This window comes from Schistocerca nitens, chromosome 7 (genome assembly GCF_023898315.1).
Source record: "Schistocerca nitens isolate TAMUIC-IGC-003100 chromosome 7, iqSchNite1.1, whole genome shotgun sequence".
NCBI lineage: Eukaryota > Metazoa > Arthropoda > Insecta > Orthoptera > Acrididae > Schistocerca > Schistocerca nitens.
The window spans coordinates 491,951,048-491,960,266 of record NC_064620.1 but is presented as its reverse complement, the minus strand read 5'-3'; positions in this window follow the sequence as shown (position 1 = coordinate 491,960,266).

Genomic DNA, 9,219 nt, shown 5'->3' with positions numbered 1-9,219 from the left:
CACTTTGAGAAGTTTGTAAATAACACCTTCCCTCCAAACTGTGTCGTCCTCATTGTGTGTTGTTCGGCTGAGTACCTGCTCGATACAGCTGCGATGGTGTCAGAAACCAGCCTGTTCAACGGGAAAATCCTTTGTATCAATGGACCTATTCGCTCTAGAACTATTCTTGCTAGCAGTTTGTAACATGGGTCCACCCCAATACCTGAGTGGTTAATGCGGTGGTCTGTCAAGCAAAGGGGCTCGGGTTCGATTCCCAGCTGGGTCGGAGATTTTCTCCGCCCAGGTACTGGTGTTGTCCTCAATATCATTTCATCATAATCAGTGGAAGGCAACGGGAAACCACCACTGGAATCACTTCCCTAGACGCTCATGCGGTGGACCTCTCTGACGAGGCTTTCCCATGACAAGACCTGCCGTAAGGCAGAACACAAAGTTTAAGAAGCTGTAACATGGAATATGTAGGTCTATACGATTATCACTTTCAGGTAGGTTCTTTGGTTTGGTTGCTTTCAGTAGTGCGATGAATTTCAGGTCCTTGAGTTCCTCTGCGAATAAATCCTGTTACAGGATGTCTGAGAAAAATTTTCTTAACCATTTTCTGTTATGTTTTCAGGATTTTAGGGGAATTCTGGGTGGATTCTATCAAATCCAGGAGCTTTGCGTCGCTTAGTCTTTTCTAGGGCTTTATTTACATTACCAACAGTAAATTCCCTATAGTACCCAGGGTGAGCTGTTGTTGACTGGTGGAGTATTTTAAGTCGTTTTTTAATATCTTTGTTATTTTGTTTATTGTCTGGAATCTTGGAGACTGTTGTAAGACGCGCTGCAGTGTGGTTGGCCGTTATATTTTTAGGTTGGCTTACGGGTGGGTTAGAATCATCTGGATTCTTGAGCCATTTCATACTCTCTGCTCTTCTGAAACTCTTGGCATAGCCTTTGTATAGCATCTTTCCACTCCGAAACATATTCCATTCGGAAACCACGAGGTGTATGCCTTCTACCCGTTGTCATAACAGCTTTGACAAATCTGCCGTAGTTGCCGCTTTTGGAGGGATCCATCGGACGATTGTGTCCAGCTGCAGAGCACATTTTTTCCACTGGGTCCTCCCAAAATTCCACCTGAGTCTTGGTGTAAGATGGATGACGGCGATTTGAATTCCAATTTAGATGATAATGGGATGGTGTTGACTGAGCGGTAAATCTTCCAGAATTCTTCTCAAAGCCGGCCGGAGTGGCCGTGCGGTTCTAGGCGCTACAGTCGGGAACCGAGCGACCGCTACGGTCGCAGGTTCGAATCCTGCCTCGGACATGGATGTGTGTGATGTCTTTAGGTTAGTTAGGTTTAATTAGTTCTAAGTTCTAGGCGACCTATGACCTCAGAAGTTAAGTCGCATAGTGCTTAGACCCATTTGAACCATTTTTTTCTTCTCAAAACTGGAGTCTGGTGGTTTTGAGTGTCCTCTGAGGAAAAGCATAGGTCTAGATTCGTTTCCGAAATCCATGCCGCTCATCTGAAAGAATTACATTCTTTGGCAACAAAAATTAAATTAAGATGATTGAAAACGGCCTAGTTTATAAAGTGTTCGACATTTTTGTCTGCTATTCCATTTTTGATGGCAGTGTGGTGATTATTAAAATCGCCAGCAGGTATTGCGGGATGTGGACAAAATTCCAACACTTTGTCAGGCCAAGACATTTAAGGTAATTAATGATAAAACTGACGAACTTTCGAGAAAATAAACAGTTGTGCTAAGCTTTTGCTACTCACAGTTAACTTACCTGCACACTGCAACATTGTTTGCTGATGTGACACAGACGTCAATGGCGAACGCATCGTCGTCGGAAAAAGAGCCCAGTCATCATGGAGACGGCTTCACGGCAACTGTAAACTCTTGGCGTTTCTTCGGACGTTGACTGCAGAGAATCTGCTGCTTCCAGGCTGTCAACGCAATTGGTGTCGTATGTACGTTACTTCCACAGGAACTTCAGAAGAATTTGATAGGTTGTATACCTGGAAGAATCCTGGAGATACTAAAAGGTATCAGATAGATTATATAATGGACAGAGATCTAGGAACCAGGTTTTAAATTGTAAGACATTTCCTGGGGCAGATGTGGATTCTGACCACAATCTATTGGTTATGAACTGCAGATTGAAACTGAAGAAACTGCAAAAAGGTGGGAATTTAAGGAGATGGGACATGGATAAATTGAAAGAACCAGAGGTTGTACAGAGATTCAGGGAGAGCATAAGGGAACAATTGACAGGAATGGGGGAAAGAAATACAGTAGAAGAAGAATGGGTAGCTCTGAGGGATGAAGTAGTGAAGGCAGCAGACGATCAAGTAGGTAAAAAGACGAGGGCTAATAGAAATCCTTGGGTAACAGAAGAAATATTGAATTTAATTGATGAAAGGAGAAAATATAAAAACGCAGTAAATGAAGCAGGCAAAAAGGAATACAAACGTCTCAAAAATGGTATCGTCAGGAAGTGCAAAATGGCTAAGCAGGGATGGCTGGAGGACAAATGTAAGGAAGTAGAGGCTTGTCTCACTTTGGAGAGAAGAGAACCACTTGTATGAATATCAAGAGCTCAGATGGCAACCCAGTTCTAAGCAAATAAGGGAACGCAGAAAGGTGGAAGGAGTATATAGAGGGTTTATACAAGGGCGATGTACTTGAGGACAATATTATGGAAACGGAAGAGGATTTAGATGAAGACGAAATGGGAGATAAGATACTCGTGAAGAGTTTGACAGAGCACTGAAAGACCCGAGTCGAAACAAGGCCCCGGGAGTACACAACATTCCATTAGAATTACTGATGGCCTTGGGAGAGCCAGTCATGACAAAACTCTACCATCTGGTGAGTAAGATGTATGAGACAGGCGAAATACCAACAGACTTCAAGAAGAATATAATAATTCCAATCCCAAAGAAAGCAGGTGTTGACAGATGTGAAAATTACCGAACTATCAGTTTAATAAGGCACAGCTGCAAAATACTAACGCGAGTTCTTTACAGACTAATGGAAAAACTGATAGAAGCCGACCTCGGGGAAGATCACTTTGGATTCCGTAGAAATGTTGGAACACGTGAGGCAATACTGACCTTACGACTTATCTTAGAAGAAAGATTAAGAAAAGGCAAACCTACGTTTCTAGCATTTGTAGACTTAGAGAAAGCTTTTGACAATGTTAACTGGAATACTCTCTTTCAAATTCTGAAGGTGGCTGGGGTAAAATACAGGGAGCGAAAGGCTATTTACAATTTGTACAGAAACCAGATGGCAGTTATAAGAGTCGAGGGGCATGAAAGGGAAACAGTGGTTGGAGAAGGAGTGAGACAGGGTTGTAGCCTCTCCCCGATGTTATTCAATCTGTATATTGAGCAAGCAGTAAAGGAAACAAAAGAGAAATTCGGAGTAGGTATTAAAATTCATGGAGAAGAAGTAAAAACTTTGAGGTTCGCCGATGACATTGTAATTCTGTCAGAGACAGCAAAGGACTTGGAAGAGCAGTTGAACGGAATGGACAGTGTCTTGAAAGGAGGATATAAGATGAACATCAACAAAAGCAAAACGAGGATAATGGAATGTAGTCAGATTAAGTCGGGTGATGCTGAGGGAATTAGATTAGGAAATGGGACACTTAAAGTAGTAAAGGAGTTATGCTATTTAGGGAGTAAAATAACCGATGATGGTCGAAGTAGAGAGGATATAAAATGTAGACTGGCAATGGCAAGGAAAGCGTTTCTCAAGAAGAGAAATTTGTTAACATCGAGTATAGATTTAAGTGTCAGGAAGTCGTTTCTGAAAGTATTTGTATGGAGTGTAGCCATGTATGGAAGTGAAACATGGACGATAACTAGTTTGGACAAGAAGAGAATAGAAGCTTTCGAAATGTGGTGCTACAGAAGAATGCTGAAGATAAGGTGGATAGATCACGTAACTAATGAGGAGGTATTGAATAGGATTGGGGAGAAGAGAAGTTGTGGCACAACTTGACTAGAAGAAGGGATCGGTTGGTAGGACATGTTCTGAGGCATCGAGGGATCACAAATTTAGCATTGGAGGGCACCGTGGAGGGTAAAAATCGTAGAGGGAGACCAAGAGATGAATACACTAAGCAGATTCAGAAGGATGTAGGTTGTAGTAGGTACTGGGAGATGAAGAAGCTTGCACAGGATAGAGTAGCATGGAGAGCGGCATCAAACCAGTCTCAGGACTGAAGACCACCACAACAACAACAACAACAAGTTTGATAGTAAGTTGGATTCTGCACGAGGCTTGACGTTGACCATGTTCTCATATTCTTCATCGAGTTTGAACATAACAGCTTTTCTGTCACTTCTGTCACACGAAGCTGTCATTGTGCAAAATTAATCCCAATATGCAATACCGAGCCGCGTGTAAGCACATACTGGCAGTGCTGTGCCCAGCCATCTCCCTCGGTAAAATCATATCCATTTTACTTATAAAAAATCTCTAAAAGTACTAAAACTTTGTCGATAGCGTATGTTCTAATATGTAGTGACGAACCGTAGAAACAAATTATGGTTTAATGTTGGAAGAAAATGGTAATGTCACTGAGAGATTTGTTTGTCTGGAGCGGTAATTATTGGTAATTCAGCAATCTAACGTGGAATTCTTAAGTTTCAAAGACTTCGACACTATCAGTTGGTGCTTTGTTCACTCTATGACAAACATCGTATGTGCTGCTGAATTTGCTTACTTCGAATTTTGTTTGTAAGTACCAATCTGAATTGTGTTATTTAGTTTAATTACATGGTAAACGTAGTTGACAATACCTTTTCATCAACCAGAGTTCTGTTTTAATGTATTCTTTAAGCAGTCATGTTTCAGATAAATGTAGGGTTGTGTTTTCCGGAATTTGTGGGTGGAATATAAACAGTTACCGTTACTGTTTCTCCAAAAGAAGACCAGAATGTGACGAAAATTAAGGACCATCTGGCACTGTTCTCAACCCAGCAGCTATTGCTGTGATTAAAGTATATGGAAAAAGAAAGGAGCCATTTACATTGTATACATGTAACATTTGTTGTTTAGAAAGCAAAGGTTACGCTGATGGTGCTATTTTTGGAAAAAACGAAGCCGATTAAGCACGTTTATTTTAACAGATGAAGAGTCAATTTGTAGTGAAAGAGATATTGATCGAAAGCTGTTCGTTAGATCTGGAGGTGTGACTTGTAGTCTTAGAGATATCATTTTAACATCACGTCATTGATTTCATTTATTAAGAAACAAAACATACATGGTTACATGGTTCTGAGCACTATGGGACTCAACTGCTGAGGTCATTAGTCCCCTAGAACTTAGAACTAGTTAAACCTAACTAACCTAAGGACATCACAAACATCCATGCCCGAGGCAGGATTCGAACCTGCGACCGTAGCGGTCTTGCGGTTCCAGACTGCAGCGCCTTTAACCGCACGGCCACTTCGGCCGGCGAAACAAAACAAGTCACCAATTTAATCCATACATATTCTAAAAATGTGTGTAGGTACGAATGTATGCATAATAGCTTTGCCACCTCGTATATTTCCGAAAAGAAACAAAATGTGAAAAACGCAGAAGGCACGGGATGCACAAAGGACAGGGGCTCACATAATCGGCAGCAGTGCACAAACCCTACAAGTAAACAAATATCACTTTCTGCACAATGTTAGGCCATTTTCTTTTCTTTTCTTTTTTTAATGGTACATGTATGTATTGACCACTGAACTGAAAACTAGAGTTTAAGTTAGTGATGACTGAGTTGGCTAAACCTTATACCTCTAGGAATACTCAAATTGCAAATAATGGAAAATGTGCCACAGTTTCTGCCGGAATGCTGTGCGGGTTGCCTGCAGTGTCCTGAATTTGCTGCAGCCAACCCTTACTCTGCGCATTACGGCAGGAACTTGGGCGCCGTTGTTGTCCTTTAAAGTCTACGTATTTCAGAAGTTATGATAACAAGTCTGCCGCCACTAACTGTGCCTCTAGTTTTGATTTCTGTAGTAAAATTTTTGATTTCTGTAGTAAAAACATATTTAACATTCAAAAATAGTTACTTCGTGTGGAAAGTGATGCCTGTTTACTGTTATGGATTGTGCATTCCTGCCCATTGTGAGAGACCCTGACAAAGGAGCACCCCTAGCCAACTGCATTTTTCTTTTTTTGTTTCGTTACGGAAATACATGAGGTGGCAGAATCAGATGGGACACCATTTGTATGCATGTATGTACCACATCTCATCAACCACAGGAGTGATTTTAACCAAACGTGGTACACATGTCACTTGCTGGCTGGATTATCAAAGTGCAGATAGGAGTGAAAAAGAAGTGTAGCCCACGACGCGCCAGTACCCGGATTAGTGACTTGCATCAAACTTTACACATGATTTGAAACCTTTACGAAACTTTTTCTCGCTGACAACTTTCACAAACTGATGTAAGGAAAAAAGTTTGCGCTTACTACATTTTCGCTGTTCATGCAGTAAAACTGACACATGAAGCATGACACTTTTATTACTTCTTTACTACCACTTCTATTCGCAACACATTCTGCGGGCGGTATTCATACATACCACTAAATGTACAAACAAAATAATATCATTATATGTCATATAATTCAAGAGATATGACGTCTTCAACACAGAGATGCGTGAAAACTGTCGCATCATTCATGACGTTTAAATTTATTACTTCCTTACTGCTAACTTTGTTCACAACACATTTCGCAGAAAGTAGCCACATATAGTGCTGGGTAGACCTGTACAAATGTATCATATTACGACACGTAATTCGGTAGACACACATCATAAACATTGAGCTGTGTGGAAATGGAAGTACAGTACGAAATTCTGAAGACATACAGTTGAAATATATGTACCAGTATGAGCGGGATATGCTAAATGCAGGCAAAACCAACCATAATAAGCTCAACTTCAAGCCTAGGAACAATTACACCCTATTTGATGCACATACTGTTGCGATCTGGAAAGAAATACTGTGGGGCTAAAAGCCTCCAGCCTTTTATTGTGGGAGTGGTGGTACGAAGGGGCGCACAGGAGAAGGACAGAGAGGGTGAAAGTGGAGGTGGACACATACAGGGGAAGGTGGAGATGGACAGAGAGACATGTGTGAGAAACAGAGAGAGGCTAGATGAGAAGATGGACAGAGAAAAAGAAGGGGAGGAGTTGAACAGAGACAGGGAGTAAGACATGGGCAGAGAGAGTGGAGAAAGAAAAGGTTAGAGAGGAAGATAAAATAGAAAAGGAAGAGCAGATGGACAGAGAAAGTGTAGAGGAGGATATGTACAGGGAGAGGTGGGAAGAGAAGATGAAAAGTGAGAAGTGAAATACGAGATGGACAAGGAAACGGTGAGGTGGAGATAGGCAGAGACAATGGTAGGAGGAATCAGAGAGATAGAGGTGCAGGAGGAGAAGAGCACGGAGTCTGGGGTAGAGGAGATGGACAGACAGATGGGATAGGAAAGATGGAATTAGTTAGGGGGTGGAGGAAATTGGCAGAGGGGAAGAAGCAGATGGACAGACGGAGGGGGGAGAAGATGGAGGGGGGAGAAGATGGACAATGAGAGAGAGGAAACGAGCGTATTGACAGAGAGAGCAGTAGGAGGAGATTGAGAGATTGGTAGTGGAAGATGAACAGAGATCATGGGGTGTAGCAGGTGAATAGAGAGACATGGTGGGAGAAATGGATAGAAGGGGGGAAGGAGGAGATGGGTTAAGAGGGGGGGAAGTAGGAAAAGGACTAACGGAAGACTGGAAAAAATACAAACACAGGCAACGCTGGATACAATAATGTAATTCTAGATAAAACAGTTTTTTTGGACAAAAGAATAAAAATGCACAATTATGCATAATTTTTGGTCTTTATTGAAAAAAACTTTCTAATCACTTTTTTCCAGTTTCTCCTAGATCCAGAAGAGATTCGGACATGTCCCTATTCAATCCAAAGACCAATATTTAGAAACATAATAGGGTTAATACTGCTGTTTCTTATGACACCTCTCCACAGAGTGAATAAAAACACCGAGTCTTTTTATTTTTTATATATTATAAAAGCACGACCTAAATCGCAAAAAAGTGTAATTTAAAAATTAGTAACAAGACCTGCATTCCCATATATTTTTGAATTTCACTTTTTTCAATTTACTATTCTCTTAAGTGGAAAACTGTTTGTATTCGAACCATTCTACAGAATGAAATTATCCTCATTCATATTATTCGCTTTACTATCACTACATTTTAACACAATTTTCATCGGAATATCTTTTGTTTGGTACTTGCACTGCTAGCAAGCGCCGCGATTTAGTCAGCTTTTTCGACTTTGTTGTCTTTCACCATGTTAAAAAGTAGCGCTCGGACTCGCTTCAAATAGTTTCCTAATTGTCCCTTCCATTCTTACATTATTTCAGAAAATATCGAAAACTCCTTTAGGGTCTATTTTGGCGAAATTTTAGACGCCCATAAGACAGGAAACGTTTCATCATACAGCACAGTATTTCTCAGTATTCAAAACAACTGTATGCGTACAAGGTTTACTGTTTAACTTCCGACGGAAATGTGCAGCGGTGAGAGGGATAAGAGAAATTTAATCGTGCGATGCTGATGTGCTTGTCATAGTGGTGTGCGTTTCTCTTCCTATAAGGCAGCAGTCTGTGTTTCCGTTCTTCTGGCATTCGGGTCGTTGCGGAGTCGACCACAGATTTGGGATGAAGGCGCTTGTGTGGCGCCCAGTCCCACTAATATGTCGTTAAACTTAATTATAATGCCAGTTTAAGGCTAGGCCGAGTGAAATAATTGCTTGGCAGCCTTCCTACTGGAGCTTTTAGCGGAAATTGACTTAATGTGGCTGCTTTAGTCGTTGCGTCGTTAAAAATGCAAATTTACCGACGTTGCGTTGCTCTTTATTCATACCGTTTCTTTTTTTCTTTTGATGTTGAATTGTTTTTCCGCGTTCCCATAATAATGAAACAGTGGAGCAGTGTCGGCGAGCTAACGATCCGAAAATCACTTTACGAATTAGATAATATTCAAAGCCGGTTGCCGGTTTTCCTCGTAGCTTTGTTACTGCAACGAGAAAATTGCTTCCAAAGTTCATTTTAACTTTATTCCAGTACACGTTGAGGTTGCATGATTGATGTAAATTATGCAGGTCGTGAAGAAAATAGGGTTATCCAGTTCGTTAGTAAATAT